This window comes from Peromyscus maniculatus, chromosome 8 (assembly GCF_049852395.1).
Source record: "Peromyscus maniculatus bairdii isolate BWxNUB_F1_BW_parent chromosome 8, HU_Pman_BW_mat_3.1, whole genome shotgun sequence".
In the NCBI taxonomy this organism is placed as follows: Eukaryota; Metazoa; Chordata; class Mammalia; order Rodentia; family Cricetidae; genus Peromyscus; species Peromyscus maniculatus.
The window spans coordinates 40,168,723-40,190,053 of NC_134859.1; positions in this window are offsets into that span (position 1 = coordinate 40,168,723).

A 21,331-nucleotide genomic window follows, 5' to 3' on the forward strand; every position below is an offset into this window, starting at 1 on the left:
TGCAACATCTGAAAAGCTAAGGGAAGGATATTCCCAGTAAAAGGAATATCAAGTGCAAAGGCCCTGAGGTAGAAACAAGCTTCAGAATGTGGAACTGACCAGTGATAAAAAGAGTGTGAGTCCTTAGATCAGTGTTCTGCAGCAGTTTCTCTGAGATTAAACCTCCCATCTTAGATGGAAGCTCCCTAGGACATAGGATATTCTAAGGGGAAGTGAAACATCCCATGCTTCAAGGAAGCTCATTAAGCTCAGGAAATAAACAACTGAAAAATTTCAGGAAGTCCCTGAAACTAACCAGATTTATGCACCTCAAGAGTGCATATGCAGTTGGGACTTCTGAGAGACACTTTTAGACAAGCTGCTGAGCTGCCCAGAAGAGGCTCAGACCAGCCTGAGCCACCAGGAAGGTACACACTCCAACCTCTTGAGCTGTCTGTAGTATGCTCCAGGTTTCCAGTTTCTGTGAGCTGCAATTGATGCTGGCATGGGTTTGGGTGATGTAGCTAGCTGTCTTTGAGTTATTTCTGCTCCTGTAAGTAACTCCAGTGAACCTTATTGGTTCACCAAGTTAACTTTGGTGGTATCCGTACTTTGCTCTGTAGTTGGTTCCCTTTCTGGTATGAGTAGAATTTTGTTCATGTCTCCTCAGGAATTGTGCCGCACTGTTACTATACTATAATTATCTGACTCTTGGGACATGTGAGCATGGAGGCTGTGATAGAGAATTTGGCTCTTACTGACACTCAATAGACTTTGGATCTGATTTCATGTGGAAAGAATCCTTAGGAGGGTTTTGTGCAGCAGAATCCAGGAGAATGAGACCAGGAGGAGACAGGAGTGGCTGACCTCATGATAACAGCAGTGGGATAAGAGTTACTTTTAGATTTAGAGGTAATTTTGCAATAGTGACACCTGACCCAGTTGGTAAGAATGAAGGAAATGGGTGCTAGGGAGCTGAGCCGATGGCTAAGGGTCCTCTCTGCCCTTCCAGAGGACCTAAGTCCAGTTTTCCGCACCAACATAGTTCAAAACGGTGAAGATTTATTCCCAATTGCCTGCCAATCAAGCATCAGTGAAGAGGGCCTTCCCTGTGCTGTGATCATTCTGAGGCCCAGACTGAAGCAGTTGTCACTACCTGGAATCTTGCTGATCAGTGTGGGGGAGGGAAGGACAGCTCCTAGCCATCACCATCACCTCAGAGCCAGAGCTGGAGCATGCTTTGAGAGCTGGGGAAGAGTTGAGCTGGTTAAGTGTTTGCCTTGCAAGTGTGAGGATATTCAGTCACTAGGACCCAAAAGCTGAACATGGGCTAGGGGGATGGCTGAATAGATAAAGCACATGCCTCACAAAGCTTGCCTGAACAGATGTAAAACTTTACACAACAGCCTGCGTATGTGACTTCAGTGTTCCTAAGGCAAGGTGGAAGGAAGGTGGAGACAGTGGACTCACCTGAAGCTAATGGACAGGATAGCCTGGTATTAGTGTGGCTTACAGTAAAGAGACCCTGCTGCAATGTGGAAGGCAAGAATTAATATCCAAGCTTGTCCTGTGACCTCCCTATGGGTGCTATGGCTCATGCTTACCTTGTACACATGTACACATACATACACATAATAATTTTTAGAGAATCCGGGCATAGTGGCCCATGCATATACTTTTAGAGATAAGGAGGCAGAGACAGCCCAGATGGAAAGTTTTAGGCCAGTGAAAGATCCTGTTTCCAAAAACAAGATGGATGGCACCTGAGAAATGACAGCTAAGTTATCCTCTAGTCCACATGCTTGCATGTGTATGTGCATTCACATATGCTAGCATGAACATGCTCATACACACATACAAATGTTAACATGCACATGTATACACACACACATATACACATGGTGGGGGGAACACACATAATTCCAAAGTGCTTTGATGTTGACATCATTATTACAAACTTTAATGCTTATTTCCAAGGAAGGAGAAGAGAAGTTTGAATTCAAGTTGAAAAATCGCACTGAAATTTAAAGATCTTTAAAATTATAAGGGCTGAAGGTGACAGATGCTACATTCAGGGTTAGGGAAATGTGGTCTCTATAGACTCATATAGGGAATGATCCCTATAGACTCATATATTTGAATACTTAGTTCCCAGTTGGTAGAACTATTTGGGGAGGACTAGGAGGTGTGGCCTTGTTGGAGAAGATGTATGGAGTGGGCTTTGAGATTTCAAAAGCCCATGACATTCCTGGTTTGCTCTCTCTGCCTCATGGTTGTTGTCTCAACACGTGAAGTCTGAGCTACTGTTTCAGCACAATGCCTGCCTGCCTGCTGTCATGCTCCCACCATGTTGACCATGGACTCATCTTCTGAAATAGTAAGACCCAAATGAACTCTTCCTTCTACAAGTTGCCTTGGTTGTGGTGTTTCATCACAGCAGTAGAAAAGTAACTGAGATAGGAATGGCATTTGGTAATTCATAGAGCACCACATTAAAGATAGAAAACAATAACCTGTTATGACAGGGTAGGCCCCACCAAACAGGATGGTGCTTACTATCATCAGTGCAAGGAGATGGGACAGGCTAAAGACACAAATTCTAGACACCTAGTATAGGTGTGAGCTTTGAAAACTGTGCTTGCCTTTTCCAGGCCACTGTAAACATGATTAATAAGCATTACTAGGAGTCACAGGCCCTAAGAGAGAACCTATTGATGTTTTTCTAAATGAACATGTTGTTAAACTTCCTTCTAAATGTTTATGTTTATATTCATAGATGTGTGCTGCTCTCAATCTTGGTCTGAGAAGTTTCTCATTGCAGAGAGTCATGGTTAATGCAGAGACTCGTAACTGAGCAAAGTGCGCAACAGAAGCAACTGTGAATGTTTAGCTGTACATGTCCCCTCTCTCAGAGCTCAGGGAATGTCATCAAAGAGGAGACAGAAAGAATGCAAAAAACAGAGGAGGGGAAGGAGAGCTGTGAAATGCTGTCTTCTGGACTTGGTGTGATACACTGGTGAATTCACAGCAGCTATGGTTACCTGTACAAGACCCGCAGAAGATGAAGCTAGTTAAAATTCCGACATAGAAAGAGAAGTGATGCCCCAACCCTACTGAGGGGCTGTTGGCAGCTGATGGCTGCTGAGGGGAGGGAGTCAATTTTCTTTAGCAATGTGACCACTGGTAGTCTGTCTGCAGGTCCTCTGGTGTGCATATAGGCAGCATTAATTGTGTTAAAATAAAACTAATTAGATTAAAACAAACTAATTGGGTTTTAAAAAGTAAATTAAAAAGGCATACATAAAGTTGGGATAGAGATGTGATTGGGGAGGCTGGAAGAGAGGAGAGAGTGGTGATGTGAGCAGAATACACTGCATACACTTATTGAATTTTCAATGAACGAAAGACAGAGTTGTGTTTAGTTTCCATGAGTCTCAGTCTTCCCATTTGCAAAATAAATAAAACAGCTCCAATGCCTTGCAAGATTTTCATGAAGACTCAGTAGTTCTTGGAGACAGTGTTCAATATCAATCTAGTATGTGACCCCACATTAGAGGCCTTTTCTAGTAAAGACAAAGTCCTGGGTCTTCTTGCTAGTACTACAAAACTATTCAGCATGGGTTACTTGAAGTTATGTGGAACTTTAAAGTAAAATTTAATAATAAGATATGTAATAGGATAATAAACATGAGAATTGGATAATCTGAATGTTTTTCTGTGTACTGAGGTCAAAGTGGGCTATTACATTTCAGGCCACTCTGGGTCTCATAGTGAGTTCTAGGCCTGGGCTTCACAGTGAGTTTCTTTCTCGAAAAGCAAGCAAGATAGCTACAACCTCCTTAGGCTGGGAATGTGCTTGGAGTGGTTGATGTGAAAATGAGATGTGTGTGTGCGTGCATGCGTGTGTGTGTGTGTGTGTGTGTGTGTGTGTGTGTGTGTGTGCTTATTATATACATGTGCATGCATGTCTACCTGAGTGATTGTGGGAATGCATATGCTGCAGAGTGTATGTTGAAGTCATAGAATAACCATGGATGTCAGTCCTTGACTTCTATCTTCTTTGAGACAGGGTCTCTTGCTGCTTGCTGCTCTGTGCCCCAGGCAAGCTGGATGGACAGGGAGATTCTAAGACTTCATTCTCCATCTCCACATAAGACTGCTGCAATTAGTCAAGCTGCCTTGGCCTGCAGACTTCTGAGTTTCTATAGACTTTTGTGTTAAAGCTGCTCCAAAAGTAGATGGACATCTCTCCCCAGATCCCCAGAGTCTAGACCTACATTCAGCTATGCAAGGATGATAGAATTAGGGGCCCAATGTCCTGTAAGGACTTATGGTGGTTAATCTCTATTGTCAACATGATGAGATCTAGAATCACTGGGGAGAGATGTCTGTGGCATTCCTAAGGAGATAGTTAAGGTGGGAAGTCCTGCCCACTATAGGTGGCATCATTCACTAGGATAGGATCTTGTATTATATAGAAAGGAGAAAGTGGGAGATAAGAGTGAGTGTTAGTGAGGTAAGATTGATTAGAAAAATTAAAAGGAGAAACTGAACTGAGCAATCAGCATTCATTGTTCTTTGCATATTTTTCTTTTTAAAGCTTTATTTATCATTTTTATGTGTGTGTGTCTGTGTGCTTTTCTGTGCACCATATACATGCAGGAGTCTCCTCAATCCAGAAGAGGGCATTGGATCCCTTGGAACTGGAATTATAGGTGGTTTTGAGCCACTATATCAAACCCAGGTCCTCTGAAAGAGCAGTAAGTGCTCTTTAGTGAATACTGATATAATCCAACAGCTACATCATGCTCATGCCACTGTGACTTCCCTGACAGGATGAAACTGATCTGTGAGACAAACCGTTTCTACCTTAGATTGCTTTTGTCTGGCTATATCATCTATCACAACATCAGGAAAAGAAATTGAGACAGAGTCAGCCATTTTGTATAGAGGTGGCATGCCTGAAGAAGACTCACAGAGCAGAGCGTGAAGTCACCTCCTGACCATATGCTTGGGAGGCATCCAGGACTGGAGGAGAAGCTGATGTGTGGAAAGTCTCAGGGGCAACATCAGAGAGTGGGTTCCATGAAAATTTCCTATTGCTAAACAGGGAAGCTTTGAGGATCATTCATGCTATTCTGAGAGAAGCTGAGGAGCTTCCCACACCCCCATAGTTTTAACCCCCTGTCGTGAGAGGAGTGCTGTTGCAACAGGAATCCTGTAACTTCTCTGAGTTATTCCTGGAGCATTCAGGGGAGATTAAGGAGCAGAGCAATAGGAGAGCAGTGGAGGCTGATGGTGCAGCCTGAGCAACAGCAGTAAGCCTTAGGTTGCACAGGGCTCTCTCTGCCTTCGTAGCCATGGCTGAAGGCAGAGGGAAGGGGAATGTGACAGGGGGCCTGAGTGGTGTCTACCAAACCTACAGAAATAGCAGGAGCTACATTTGTTGAGCACCTGTTCTCAGACATTATTATAAGTGTCTTGTGTGTACGGGCTTTGCGCCCTTTGCAACAACAGTGTCTGTGAGGTTATCTTCCCTCATCCCTGCCAGGACAAGGGAGGAAAAGAAAGCACAGGAACCAGTGAGACCTGGTGGACCTGTTCCTTTTCATACGGTGTGTCAGTCATTTGGGCTAGGTTGTGCTCTGAGATGATTGTTAGTCAACCTGACTACATTTGTGATTAACTAAAACCCAAGTGGCTCGGTTACACCTGTGAGGGATTTTTTCCTTAAGTCTTTTAAAGTGGGAAGACACACTGGATTTCTTTTGATTTGGGAATATCTACCTATAATCTGGGCCACATCTTCTGTGGGTAGCCCATTTGAAGGATGTAGAAGACAAGAAGTTAGCTTTGCCTGTTTGCTCCTGGCAGTCCATTCCTTCACTGGCATTAGAGCCTACTTCTTCAGAATTCCGGCATGTACTGAAGGCCAGATGAGACATCCACCCTTGTGGACTGAACAACTCCTGGGTTCCTGGACCTTCCATTGGTAGACAGCCATTGTTTGGACTAGCTGGACCACAGCCTGAAAGCCATTCTAATATATATATATATATGTGTGTGTGTGTGTGTGTGTGTGTGTGTGTGTGTGTGTGTGTGTAGATTCATTCTATCAGTTCTGTTAGAGAATCCTGACTAATAAATGCTTTCTAACAACAGCATCCAAACCTTAGGAGATTAAAATAAACATAGACTTACTGCTTGTTCATTTTGCACACCCACCAAGGATTGCCTTTTTTCCCCCTCTATTCTATATTGTTTTCACATTTGGGTGCAGGTTTCAGCCAGTATTACATGATTCCTTAGCAAAAACGCTCTGAGAGAACCATGACTCTGATATTTTCTGCTTGGAAATGACAGATGGTGATTCCATTCACACTTCCCAGGCCAGGTCAAGTTAGAAGTCATTTATAATTTTAACAAGGGTCAGAAGAATCATGCCCCAAACCACAACTTTTGCTAAACAGAACAGAAAACCATGCATCCTACTTCTGTGGGCACATGGTATTTGGTTTACTATCCTTTTGGGCAGAATGCCTTTCTCTGCACCACTAGAGACACCTTGCAATTTCTAGCCAGTCACAGCTCCAAGTTAACTATCATGACAGTCTCTATAGCAGAAAAGAGCAGAAACTCTCTTAGCAGATCTATGTGACTGTCCTCCTGTCCCATTGACCTGTACACTCCAAAGGCAAGTCACAGGCTGCCTCCGCAGAGTCCAGCCTTTCACATTGTCTCTCATTGTCAATACCAGGCTTCTAGACTCATGTCACATATCCTCTTCAGGACTCTTCCTGTGGCAATGTTCTGCTTCCATATTGAGACAGAAGTCAATAGATTGACTAGATCATGACAGATTTCTTTGTCAGTAAAGTAATCAGGATTAACAGTTCCTAACTCATTGAGATTGTTGTGAACAAACAGTATCAGATAGGGGAACAGTTTAACATAACATTTGTTGTACAGTAAGAATCTAGTAAATACTGTCCATCTGTACTGAAAGTGGAAGGAAGTTTATCCACTAATGGAATGGCTTGATTAAGGGCTAGTTCACTGGTACATGCTGGGAATTCAACAAATGATGAGCTGTAATTAATAAATGCAATATTACCTTTTGTTTCCCATGATATTTTAATTGACAGTTATTTATAGTATTTATGTCTCAAATTATTTATTGATGTCTTAGCCGGTGTTCTATTGCTATCAAGAGACCCCATGACCACAGCAAGCTCTTATAAAGGCCAGCACTTAATCAGGGCTGGCTTACAGTTTCAGAGGTTTTGTCCATTATCAGCATGGTGGGGAACACAGCAGCATGCAGACAGACATGGTGCTGGAGAAGTAGCTGAGAGTTCAACATCAGGATCCCCAGCAAGCGGGAAGAAGAGAAGCATGGGGCCTGGCTTGAGTATTTGAAACCCCAAATCCTACCCCCAGTGACATACTTCCTCCAACGATGCCACACCTACTCCAACAAGGCCACACTTCCTAATCTCTGTCAAGTATTGCCACTCCCTAATGACCAAACATTCAAACATATGAGCCTATGGCAGCTATTACTATTCAAACCACCACAACTAATGTGGTTTAATTTTGGTTTATTTTCTTAAGACTTATTTTATTTATTTGGTGTGTGTGTGTGTGTGTGTGTGTGTGTGTGTGTGTGTGTGTGTGAATGTGCACATGTGTGCAGGTGCCCCCAGAGGCCAGGAGAGAACATCAGATCTCTGGAGCTATATTTACAGGCAATTATGAGCAGCCAGATGTGGATGCTGGGAACTGAGCTTGGCTTCTCTCCAGGAACAGCAAGAGCTTTGACAGCTGAGACATTTCTCCATCACCAATTTTAGTTTCTTATTGTTTCAAGACATTGATGGTATAATCACAACCATTTAAAATTATTCAGATTCCTTCTTGGTTATGACCTCTCAACTATAATTGTGAGCATATGAAAACTTGGGAAGAAGATGTATTTTGGTTAGAAACATCTGATCTATGGTTGTTAATTTCATTGTATAGATTGCATTAGTTAATTTCCTATGATGGAAGGCATTCATACTGCCGCTGAAGCCAGCATGTGAGCAAACATGGCTTATTTAGTTATAGCATGCCAGGGCACGGAGGGGGAGGGGCACTGGGTGGAAAGCTTCAGAGAAGAGGAGCCAGGATGGCGCTGACACCCTGCCAGAGACCGCGCTCAGTGACCTTGGGTCTCTGTCCTCTGAGCTCAACACTAACTAGATTCTCTCTCTTTGGATTTCTGCTTATGAGTTAAATTTTCCCCAGAAATAATGAGATTGGGTTAGCTTTAATTTCTTGCCTCATCTCTGGCTGGCAGAGGGCCCGTTTCCTGCAAGAAGAAGGGAGAGGAGGACCAGAGAGACAACAATGATCAAGGTCCACCGGGGCCTGGAGCTTCACACCCCTGGGTGTCATCTTCATGTTCCTCTTTTACCCCAAGTGAGGGACCAAGGTTGAACAGAAAGAGTCAGTAGCAGGAGCCAGGGCCCCTCTTGTTGCCTCCCTCCTAGGAAAGCTCTCTAAAGAAGGGATATTAGAATGATGAAACTGGTCCCTAAACAGAAAATGGAGTTGAATGCTTTCCTCTGAACACCATGTGGCCATTGCTTTCTTGAGCTGTTGGCAGTTGTGATTACCCTCAGGACACCTGCACAAGGTGGGAGAAGGGGGTCACAAGACCCTACCCTCAGGATCTGTAGGTCATCATCAGTTCTGGGTGTGTCATTTTCTCCAGCGGAATAGTCATCCCTAGGTCACCCATGCTCTTAGAAGTAACTAATGGAACTCATTGGTTCACTGAGATGGGATGGAGTGGAGTCTTTTCTTTGCTCCATCGTGATCTCCCCAGGAAAAGTCCATATAACCAGGCTATGTGCAGGTTCTTGCATGGCTGGACGAGGTGGGTATAATCAGCCTGCTCTTTTCCTGCTCTGGGCCTTTGTATTTACATTTTCCTCAGCCTAATGTCCTCTACCCAGGCTGCTTCCCAAACAGTCCTTGCTCAGCTTTCTAGTCTAGGCTTAGTCATTTTTCAGAGGTGTTCCCTCAACATGCTTAGTTTCCTGCCTTCAAAGAAATCTCAAGTTGCCAATATTTTCTTTTATTCACTTGATGTATTTCCTTTCTCTGTTCTTAGGAATATGAAATTCATGAACATTGGGACTATTTTATTTATGGCTGTACCTCTGGTACTCTTCACCATGATTGGCATCTAAGCACTCAACAAAATGTGCTAAATGAAGAAACAAACAAGGCTCTGACTTATTCTTTCTTTGTACATGAAGATGTTCTACATCACTGTCTGCCCTTCTGACTCTTGGCACTTTAAATAGGAGAGCACCCTTCCTCTGGGACAGCACCCTTCCTCTGAGAGAGCATCCTTCCTCTCAGTTATCATTTCCAGATGTCCTTCCCTTCCTTCCTTCCTTCCTTCCTTCCTTCCTTCCTTCCTTCCTTCCTTCCTTCCTTCCTTCCTTCCTTCCTTCTCTCCTTTCTTTCTTTCCTTTCCTTTTTCTTTGTATTTTTCCTCTGGTTTCTTGAGTTAGTTTCAGTTTTGTATGTAGAACTTAATTAGTCAAAACTTACACAAGGGTAACAATAGATTAACCATCAGAAAGTCTGAATTCTAGTCTTCGATGTGTGTCTAGCTCACAGTGTGCTTCTGTGTTCCTTCAATGCCCAGGTTGGACTCTGTTTTCTCAATTTTTATAGAGATCGGAAAGGATGACCTTTTCCACTTAGAATATTTTCTAACCTATAGAATTTGTTTGTCTTCCATCCATCAGCTTAGACAGCTGCTGGCACTTGGCAAAGGCCATTGAGTCCATGGCTGTGTATATCCATTAATTTATATTTGCATTAGAAAATTTACCTACTCTGAGGGGAAACAAGCTTCAGCATGTCTGGCTAACAAACAAATATCCCATGTCCTTGCTGTGTGCTGGGTGCTTCTGGAGTGGCCCGGGAGTCACGGATGCCTGTAAAAGCAGAAAGAAGAGAATAATGTCTTCACAGTGTTAGCCATCTGCCAGTCTTCCTAGGTCTGCCAGAATTTCCCCAGCATGGCTCCTCTGAATTTCTCCTTTCATTCCAGATGACATATAGATCAGCCTTGGCAGGAAGGTTTGCATCTACAGCCACCTTTGGAGACAGTGGAAATATTTGAGTGTGTGTGTGTGTGTGTGTGTGTGTGTGTGTGTGTGTGAGAGAGAGAGAGAGAGAGAGAGAGAGAGAGAGAGAGAGAGAGAGAGAGAGAGATATTTGGGTGTTTTCCTCAATCACTTTCCATTTCTTTAAAGATTTATTTTATTTCATGTGTATTAGTGTTTTACCTTTGTCTACTATGTGCACCATGTATTTCTGTGGAGGTCAGGTCAGGAGAGGGTATCAGATTCCCTGTAACTGGAGTTGTGTATTGCTGTGAACCATAAAAGAGGTACTGGGAACTGAATGCAGATCCTTTGGGAGAGCAGAAAGTGTCCTTAATCACTGAGTCATCCCCATCCTCATCTCTATGGGATTATTTTTGAAGCAGAGTCTCTCACAGAACCTGAAGATCATCCATTCAGGTAAGATTGCTGGCCAGTGATCTCCAGGAAACCTGCTGTCTCGTCTCCCCAGCACTGAGATTACAGGTGTGCACTCACCACTATATGTGGTTTTTTTTTTTAGTGGGTACTGGGGATCTGAACTCGGGTCTTCATGGTGTGTCAGGAAAATGGACTGTCCCAGCCTCATAATCCAGGATTTAAATATGATGTGATTTGGATAATGATAGGACTATTGTCAGACAATTTTCTTCACCTAGAAGACCAGCATAATAAAAAATGTAACAGTGGGCTGGGTGTACAACTCATGGGTAGATTGCTTTGTCTAGCATGAGTGAGGACCTAGGTTCAACCTCCAGCAATACAAACAAACAAACCAAATCTTAGAAGTGAATCAGTCATGCAGAGCTTTGCATATCCTCATAGTCACCAGGCAGGATACACGATTTTTTCTCTATTTCATAACTTGAGTGAAAATTCTAGAATTCCAATGCATTAGCTCTACCCAGCATATCGAATTTCCATGTCTTTGTCTACAAAGTAGAAGTCTGGACTGTAGTCTTTAAGATTCCATCCCACTCTGAAAGGCCAACATGAATAGACTAAGGTAGGGCAGGCAGCATAGAAGATCAAGTCATAGGACCTTAATTTCTTTAGGCTGTGTCAACAACTGAGCACTGGTCATGAGATATCACAAAGGTAATGTAGCATGTCTCAGTACCCAGGCTCCATTGATGTTCCATATTGATGACTTCCAGTGTCCCTCGTATTTGGGAGGCCAGAGGACTATAATGTCTTTTTCCAAACAGCAATTCAGCCAGTTCTTTGCCTCACATTTCTGGTTCTGGCCTCAACCACTAGATGATGATACATCCCACTCTCAAGGGTTCCAAGCTTTTCTCTCAGACCAATAGTGAGAAGCCTTTGTTTTCCATCTCCAAGCTTCTCTTTTTGCTCCTGGAGACACGGAGGCCCTGGGAGAGGATATGACTCTTTTTGTGTCCTCACAGCTAATAAATGGCAAGGCAGTTTGTAATGACATGCAGAATATCACTCCAGGGAGTCTCATTCTTTTGGATTGCTTGCTTTTGTAGTTTTTAATGACTCTGTTAGTAAGTTTGCATTTCCCTTGGATAAGGAACATACTAAATGATAGACATAAATACTTTATTCAGGATCATTAAGAATGGTTATAAGTGAAGGGAAGACAAGACTCAGAAAGATTCCTGTGGTTTTAGAGGGAGATGGTTGGGGGAAGAAAGGGGGAAAGGCAGACAGGATTGGAGAGTCAACACTCTGTTTTGAAGCTGAGATTCGCTGGTGATGCTGTAAGCAGTGGCTCTGGTGTGGTGATGATGAGGAAGATGAACCCAGGGAGGGTTAAAAAATGAATAAGATACTGTTCTAGCATCATTTCTGTTGCTATAAGATACTTGGGCAAAATTAGCTTAGAGGAGGGAGGGTTTGTTTGGCTTATGATCTCAGGTCATCTTTGGTTATATAACAAGTTCAAAGCTGACTTGGTCTACACAAGACGGTAACTGAAAACAATAGGAACAAGAAAACCCAGAAAGCAACTCCAGATATTTGAAAGGGCAGTTCAGTTATGGTGACATCAACGTTCAGCCAATGGCCCTGGTTGAAGGCAAATGCAGGTGACAGGGTTGAACTAGCTAAGGTTGGACAAGCTGTGAAGCCATATGGAGGTAAGTATGTTGACACACTATAGAGCAAAGGAAAGAGACTAGTGACTGGGGTGAAAGTGGGTGATGGCGATGAGACCATGAGCTTGATGCTTCGGTCTTTGACAGATGAAGAGGATAATAGAAGGCTGAGGTTGGCAGCACAGGCTTCAGAAAGGATAGAGGCTGTGACATGAGAAGGAAGAAACAATGACCAAAGAACTGAGGAGTAAGGAGACACCTGTCTCCCCCCCCCCCCCGCCCCCCCCCGCCCCCCCCCCCCCGGGTTCTGTAAGAGACAGAAGACTAAACAGCCTTGGTGGGAGGCCAGGAGAGAAGTGGGATTAATACGATAAAGCCAATTTCCCAGTAACACAAACTGGAGGAGAAAATGAAAGGGAGTTTGAAGGAAAAGGAGGCTTTGCAGAAAATAAGAATAATCTTTGTACTTTTTAATATTTATTTATTTATTTATTCATTTATTTAGTGTGGTGTGTGTGTGTGTGTGTGTGTGCGCGCACACACACACACACACACACACACACACACACACACACGCGCGCGCGCATGTGTGCACCTGCATATGTGAATGTCAAAGCATAATTTGTGGGAGTCAGTTCTCTCCTTCCGTCAGGTGAGTCCTAGGGTGGGTTTGAACTCAGGTCATCAGGCTTGGCAGCAAGCACCTTTATCCTCCAAACCATCTCACTGCCTCCCCACTCCCAGAAAAACTAGACTCTTACACTGAGTCAAAAGATTTGGGAAGGGAGTGATTGGTAATAGCTACTTCCTCACAAACAGATGCACAGAGTTCATCTGGATGATAGAGGGAGATCTTGTGCAGGGCTCTCAAATTTGAATGCATGTGGGAATCTTTTTGGGATCTTGTGAATGTGCACATTGAATGGGTCCTTTACATTGTGTATTTGTGTGTGTGGGGGGTAGGGGGTGGAAAGGTTCAGATTCTGCCTGAGGTATCTACCTAAAAATTAATGTCCATGTTGCTGAGTTTTGGTGTATAGTGTAGGGAGTAGGGTTTTGTAGGCTTGGGCTGGATGGTATGGTTAAGGTCCAGGTTGGGAGCAAGGATGCCAGGGGTTACTTGGTCAAGAACATTCAGCACTCTGCAGCCTACTTCATCCCAGGACTAGTCAAGGCTGCCATAATTTTGAACATCATTTTTGTTCATCTTCGCCCCTCATCTTTGCTGTTAACAAGTGCATTATCCAAGTCTCAGGTACACACATCTTTCCAACAATATTCTTTGCTCCTTAGAGCCAGACACCATGGGGACAGTGGGGAATTGTTGGATCATGAGTTACGAGCTCTCATTTCAGTTCCCATTTCTGCCATTAAGCAGCCAGGGGAAGCAGCGGAAAAAATCATTTACCTCTCTGCTCATTTTTTATATGTGAAGTGGGGATAATCACATCTGGCTGCCGCTGTTAGGAGAGTTGAATGAGATGCTAGATAAAAAACATCCTGTAAACTGGAAAACGACAGAATAATGAGATAGTAATTATTATAAGACCAGGGGTTCTCTGGACACCTGTAAGAAGGCACAGTGAGTCAAAAGTAGAAGTTCTTGCAGGAGGCTGTGGATGAGTTCTTGTCTGCTTCTAGACACTGCTCTGGCATTCATTCTTGTTCCTCCACAGCACAACTTTTTTATTTTAGTTTTTTGAGAGTTTCATACATAAATACTGTATTTAAGTCATCTACCTTCGTCTTCTTTCCTCACTCCTCCTGTTTACTCTCCCCAAAATTCATGGTGTTTTTTTCTATAATTGTACACACACACACACACACACACACACACACACACACACACACACACGCCCTACTTGGTTTATCTAGCATTGCTTGTAGGTACATGCATTTAGGGATGGCCACTTGGGATTGGATATCACAGGGGGTTCATCCTTGGAGAGAACTGATTCTCCTTTTCTCAGCACCCATTGGTTGCCTGTAACTCTTTTACTAAGGGTGGAGCCTTGTGCAGTTCCCCTTATCTGCTTTGAGATGTCAACTGGTGTTGTCATTATGCAGATCTAGTTTAGGCAGCCATACCACTGAGATTTCATGGGTGCAGCTGCCCTGTCATACCTAGATGACACTGTCTCCAGCAAATATCCTGGTCCTTCGGCTCTTACACATCCCCCTTCTGCCAAGTTCCCTAGCTTTAGGTATAGGAGTTGTTGTAGACAAATGGATTAGGGCTGGGCACCCCAGTCACTTAACCTCTGCCTTTTGACCCCACAGAAAATTTTAAAGTGACCTCACTCTCCTTTCTTGCGTTTGTCCCATCTTAAGATGACACCTTCCACACTGCTGCGGATTGGCACTGCTGTGCATTTACTCAGCCAAAGGAGGGATGTTAGATGTGGAGCTGTGGTTAACCTCACCCTCAGCTCCATTTAAGAACCTAGTTCAGTGTGCCAACATATGTCCTGGAGACTCAGGTCAAATTCTCCAAAGCCTTCTCAGATGGGTTTCCATTTAAGGAAATGCATTTATGAACAAGGCCTGATCTCTGGCAGTGGAAAACACTTTGCTTTGACCTAGTGAGGGCTGAGTTACCCGAGGCTTTGAGATTTAAAAGTACAACTTTGAAGTGAAAGCTCCAGGTTTAGACCTTCTTATTACCTCGAATCATTTAATCATGTTGTTTTATCTCTCAAATTCTCAGGTTTCACAGCTGTAAAGTTGGGTAATTATCATGATCTTCCTCTAAGGAATGTGGTGAGATGGAGGTGTTCAAAGCAAGCAGTGCAGAGCTAGAACACAATTAGAGCTTTATGTGCAGAGATAGCACACAGTGAGAGCTTTATTAGAACTCTGTGGTTAGTGTTGGTGTTCCTGCCGCTGTAGATAATGCGCTTGTGTAAAGAAGTCAATGACCCATCTCTGCCTCCAACAGTTAAAACACAGACTTGCACGTAGTTAGGGACACACTGGCAGAGGCTCAGAGTTCTCACTGCGGAGCCTGCCAGCTTTTCTGAGTTCTAACTCAAAAGTGTCATTTTTCTATGTATCTTTTAAAGTATTTATTTTTTGGACATGGACACAAATTGTAAGCATGCTTCTGGGCTTTCTCACTGTTTGCTCTGAAGATCCCTTCCTCCTCCCACCTGGCTACAGTTGCTTCCAGACCTCCATTGCTGACCCTAATTCAAAAGGCATGACTTTCTCTCCTCCTCTTCTCCATCTCCCTCGTCCCAGCACCTGCTGGGATTTACAGCTTGCCTGTGTGGAGATTTTCCTCCCAAACTCTAATTGAATGGTCCTTGAACTGCCCCTCCCCCAAAAGGCGAAGCTAGGGTTGAGGATGTAGCTCAGCCAGTGGAGGGTTTGCTTAGCACACAAAATACATTGAGTTCCATTCCTAGCATCACATAAATCTGATGTGGTGGCCCATGCCTATAATCCCAGCATCTCCTTCAGAGGTCGAGGTGAATGGAGTTCCAGGTCACATTTAAACATGTATAGATTTTCAAGGCAGTTCTGGAATACACGAGACCCTATCTCTTTAAGAAGAGGTGAGTGGAACTGAAGTTTTAGAACAGATACTTCATGAAGTCAAGTGTGGGTAGAAAATATGCAGAGGAGAGGATGCCCAACACCCTTGCTCCTCAGGGCAACATGAATCAGAACCACAGCATCAGCCCACTTCTCATCCTTCAGAACCAACAGCCAACTCTCATCCTGTGAGGCTGAGGGGGCAGCTGGAACTCTCAGACACAGCTGGTGGGCTCTCGAAGTTGAAAACAACGAATAAAATGTCTGTCAGTTTCTTAAAAAGATGTACGCATTGGCACAACCATGCTGCTCCTGGGCTTTTGCGCACATCTACCTCTCTCTTTGTAACTCCTCCGGGCTGGAAACAGTCCAAATGGCCATGCATGTTGAATGGATAAACAAGTGGAGGTGTGTCCATAGAGTCCATATGGCGATGCAACAAAATGAAATCAATTATTGATGCACACCGACAAGGATATGTCTCAGAATAACAGTGCTGAGTGAAGGAAATCAGAGTCTAAGTATCTGTATAATTCAATATATAGATACTGAATATTACAATTCTGTATTAATAATTTAATTACTAATCTAATAATTTAATCGTTATTATCACACACACATATAATTCTAGGAGATGCAGGTGATGGTGGCAGTCAGCTGAGTACTCTGGAATAGGGTGACTAGGGAGTTTTGAGAGGCTAGAAGGGAGGATGATGGGAAACCAGGGGAAAGGATATGCTCTTTGTGTTGATTGTGTCTGAGATGGTGATAGTTTCACAACTGTACACAGATATCAGGATGCACTCGAGCTCTATGGAGCTCATTGGACATCAGTGATTTCTCAAGGAAGCTACCAAGGCCAGAGAACACTGGGTGCCGCTGTTCCACCTAGCCCATTAAGTACCAAGAGGAAGAAGAGAGACAACACTTATGGGTTCCAAAGATCTTATTAACTCACCACACAAGTGGGTTGCTGATCGATTAGGGCTGCGGGACAAGGATTTAGGAACCTTGTTTCTCCTGATGGCCCCAAGTAGGGGCAGAAGTGGGGTTTATAAGCACAAAAATCACAAACATTTGTTGCCAAGTTACAGTTACAATTTTCACCAATCAGGATTTAGAAATTAGGGGCTTCCTTGAATGTTCCATCATTGTCAATCGATACAATGCAAGCCTTTCAGTCCAACCAATCAGATTAATTTGTTCCTTCTGTTGTTGCGAACAGCCATAATGTTTCTAGAGAACTAAATGACACAAGAACTATTTCTATGGTTTAGGGAGAAGGCTGATTCTCAGCTCCCTTAGGGCTTGGGAACCTGAACTTAACATCACCCTACAGGTAAAATGTAGTCTGAGGTCAAAATGGCAGTGCTCAGGCTAAGGTGCTTTTGCCTGCTCCCTTTACCGCCCATCTCCACTGGCCTTCACTGTGCTTCTAGACCTGGGATGTTCTCTATGCTCTTAGCCTTTCTTGTTTGTTAACATTGCTGCTGTACTTCTTTAAGCAAGGTCTCTCTGTTCCCTCTCCTGTAAGGCCGGATGCTTCTCTTCTTTCTGTTATTTTCCTTCTCTCATAAATGTAGCCCCTTTAAGTCCCAAAACTTCCTTATATTTACATCCTAGAATCTCTATCCCAGACACTCCTTTTCAAAAACATTTTACATATCTTTTACATAAATATGTGTGTCCCTGAGTGTGTGTATTTTCACTACATGCATGCAAGTTCATGAAGAATCTATAAGAGGACTTTGGATCCCCTGGAATTGAAGTTACAGATGTTCTGAGCTGCCATGTGGGTGCTGGGAACAGAACCTGGTCCTTTGCAAGAGCATCCCAGTGCTCCTAACCTGTGAGCTATTTGTCCAGCCCCAACATTTCTTTATTTGTGTGTTAGTCATGTACCTATTGGGTGTTTGTTCTTAGGCTGGGGTTTGAGAATCCACTAGTGATCGAGCTGGCCCCAGGTCCTGCTCTCCTGGGGCCACAGTCTGGTGAGAGACACTGACGGGTCCATTGCTATGCACTTACACATGTGTGTCTGCTGAGAGACACAGATGGGTCCATTGCTCTGCACTTACACATGTGTGTCTGGCTAGTTTTGGTTACTCAGCCCTTTGCTGTTCATTTTCCATCAGGGGTTGTTGCCGAGCAGTGGGACTTGTTTCTTCCTAAGATACATTTTTTTCTTTCCCTTCCTGCTGATTCCCCCACCCTCAAATAGTGCCCTTCCTGCTTTCTGTCTTTTGTTTTGTTTTTTATTTTTATTGTTTTTTCTCAACTTTTATTGATTCGCTGTGGATTTCACATCATGTATTTTGATCCCACTTATCTCCCTATCCCCTCACAAAACAAAACAAAATTGAAAAGAAAAACCAAAAACTAAACAAACAAAATCAAACAAAAGGAAAAGAATTTCATCATGGAAGTTGTATTGTGGCCCAATGAGTCACACAATTTACCCTTTAGTCCATTCATTTTTACTTGTAAGTGTTCATTGCTGTGAGTCATTGGTCTGATTCGAAGCCTCAGGCTTCTGCTACACCATCAATAATGGGCTCTCTCTGGGATTCATCTCGGACATCCTGTTGTTGTCCTGTGTCTTAGAGATCCTGCAGATTTGGATCTGTAGGTTCATCTCTGTCACATACTCCAATAGCTCATAGATGAGGTGGTGTTGGGTGGGTTAACTCCTAGCCCTGGTTTTGGGCCTGGGTAGTAGCTGGGTTGATCAGCCTGCCAGCTTTTCCTCACTGCCACCACCCAGGCGAGCTCTCCAGCACTGCCCCAGCTAGCAAACCCAATGAAGCCTGCAGTGAGGGGTGGGCCATGAGGTCAGATCGTCTCCCCACTCCCGCACCCCCTTCCTGGTTAATGAGCACCAGCTAGACTTGCTCCTTAAGTACTCCTGCGTATCTGTGGAAATTTGATACAGTGGAGACGGGTGGCTGATTATGCGAGGTGACAACTGTAACAGTGGTGAGTTGGAAGCTGGTAGAAGCTCAGCAAGAACTCACCGTGGCTTTGACCGTGGGGCCCTGTGGTTCATTCCTACTTCCAGACCCATGATCTCCATTCTCTAGATGCCGTCCAAGAATCTCATCAGTTCCTTTTCTTTTCCAGTTCATTTAGCCTGGCAGCTTCCTATGAGTGCACTGACACCCCCGACTGCCTCTGCTGTGCAGGAATGCATATGACTGTCCCCAACTGTCCCTGAGGTGTAGGAATGAACAGCACTGGTCAAGGCAGAAGAATTCCCAACCTCTGTAGGAAGCTGTCCAGCTTCCCTCAGATGCTCTCATTGTTTTCTGCCTTATCACTCATTTGAACTGGGAGAATGATGTTTACATGTTTCAAAATTTGGCCCCTAAGTTTATGGTCTTTTTCACAGACTTTCAACAGGGGAGAGAGAATTTGCATCCTTGAGTGGGAACTACCCATTCTTTCCTCTACCTTCTCCCCTGCACCTCCTGGAATAAACACATTCTAGGGATTGACCAATATTACTAGATCCATCTTTCCTCACATGCTTGGATAACACTTTAGTGTCTGGTTGTAGGTCCTCCCTCCTCTTTCTCTTCCTCTTCCCCTCTTCCTCCTCTGGCCTAATAGCCAAGATAATAAAACCACAGATGCAGTAAAGATCAATTTGTTAGAACTACAAAGCCAAAGCCTCAGCTAATAACAAGAGGCATTCTCTTTTTCATTGGCTTTTCCTCATATTATTATGTGTGTGTGTGTGTGTGTGTGTGTGTGTGTGTGTGTACTTGTGTAAACCCTGTAGCTGCATGCAGTAATCCAGTATTGACTGGAATGCAGCTTTGATCTATGGAGTGACTGGACCACAAGAGAACACACCCTAGAGAGGTTTATGTTGTCACACACCAGAGACAGAAACTCAGATGATCACAGTATATAAGAGATCAGAACCTCAGATCGAGAGGTAAGCTGAAGTTCAAGTTATGAAAATTCAGCACAGGCATGGGGCCCAGCGAGCTCTGGAAGAGCTTTGTCTGAGTGTAATAGGTCTCCATTGCTGGGTCATGAATGTGAAGACAAGGAGGCTAGACTTGAGACCATCCACGTGAATACGAAAATGGCAGTTTAACCTAGCGACCAGAATAGTTTCCCACTTAGGAGAACCACATACAGCTTTGGATAAAAGCACATGCTGTAAGGACCATGTGGGTCTGAGGGAGATGCCTGCTATTGCTAAGAAAGACATGAGCACTCCAGAGGCCATAGACCAAAACTCTTCGAAAGCACATCTTGTAAATTAAAATTCACAAATTCACGATCTGACAGAAATTGGATTGATAGATGTGATTCAAATCGTGATACCCATGATCTAGAAATGTATTAAAATAGAAATAAATGAAATAAAAATAAGAGCCGAGGAGATGGCTCTGTTGGTAAGAGTGCCTGCTGTGCAAGCATGAAAACAATTCCATCCCCAGAACCCTGCTTCTCCATACTCTGTCCACACTGAATGATAACATTTAAAAGGTAGGAACTTTCAGAACTGGGAAAATGTTACAATCCATTTCAGAGCTGAGGAGGTAGGTCAGTTGGTAGTGTGTCTGCCTGGCACGCACCAAAGCATAAAACTGGGTGTGATGGTGCACTCCCGAAGTCCTGGTCATCAGGAGGTGGGGGTAGGAGGATCAGGGGTTCAAAGGTCATCATCATTACATAATTTTTCCAGTTATTTGTGCCACAAGAGCAGGAAGCAGAAAAGCATGGAGAAGGTAGCCACCAGTGTGGGAGGCACAGTCAAAAACAGTTAAGGCTGTGAAAGCCACAGCCGGACCTGTAGAGGGCAGCACTGCACACTCATGAAGCTGGGAGACATTGCACCCCTGATTCCAATTAGAAACATAGTAGCGTGGGGCTGGAAAGGAGCCGAAGAGGGCAGCCTTAGGTCCTCATCTCATATTAGCACTCTGCAGACCCCCATGACCTCCTTTCTTCCTTTCCTCAGTGTTCAATGTCTCCAACACGAAGCCCCGCCCCAAGCCTCTTTGAGCATGCCAGCTCTGTAGGATGCATTTCCAAGCAGGAACTAATAGCTCACATGCTCACAGTCTTGGTGGTCTTCATGTTACATAGCCAAGCAGTTGAGGCTGATTGGCTACACGGTCAACTGTCAAAGATGGCATTGGAGTGAATTTGGAACTGGACATTTATCCATTCTTTCATTCATTTATTCTCTCATTCATCTCAGCTCCCAGCTCCCTTCACAGCTCTACTAGTCTTAGTATTTGGGACCACAAAATTCCCCTTCCCCAAGAAAAAGGTCTGGAGTCAGAGTGTTTTGAGTTCTGTTATCTCCGAGCCACTTAATGAATATGCAAATTTCAACTAATCAGGTAAGCTCTGGGAGAAATGTCAATTCCTGTTTCTTTGATGTTTGTTCTAAAAAGAAAATTATGCTGTAATCCCAGCTACTTGGGAGGCCAAGGCAAGAGAGGGTAAATTCAAGGCCTGCTTGAACTTCAGAGAGGGTTTAAGTTCAGCCCGATCAACTCAGAAGATCCTGACCCAAAATAAAAGGGTTTTGTTTTGCTTGTTTTTTAAAGAGCT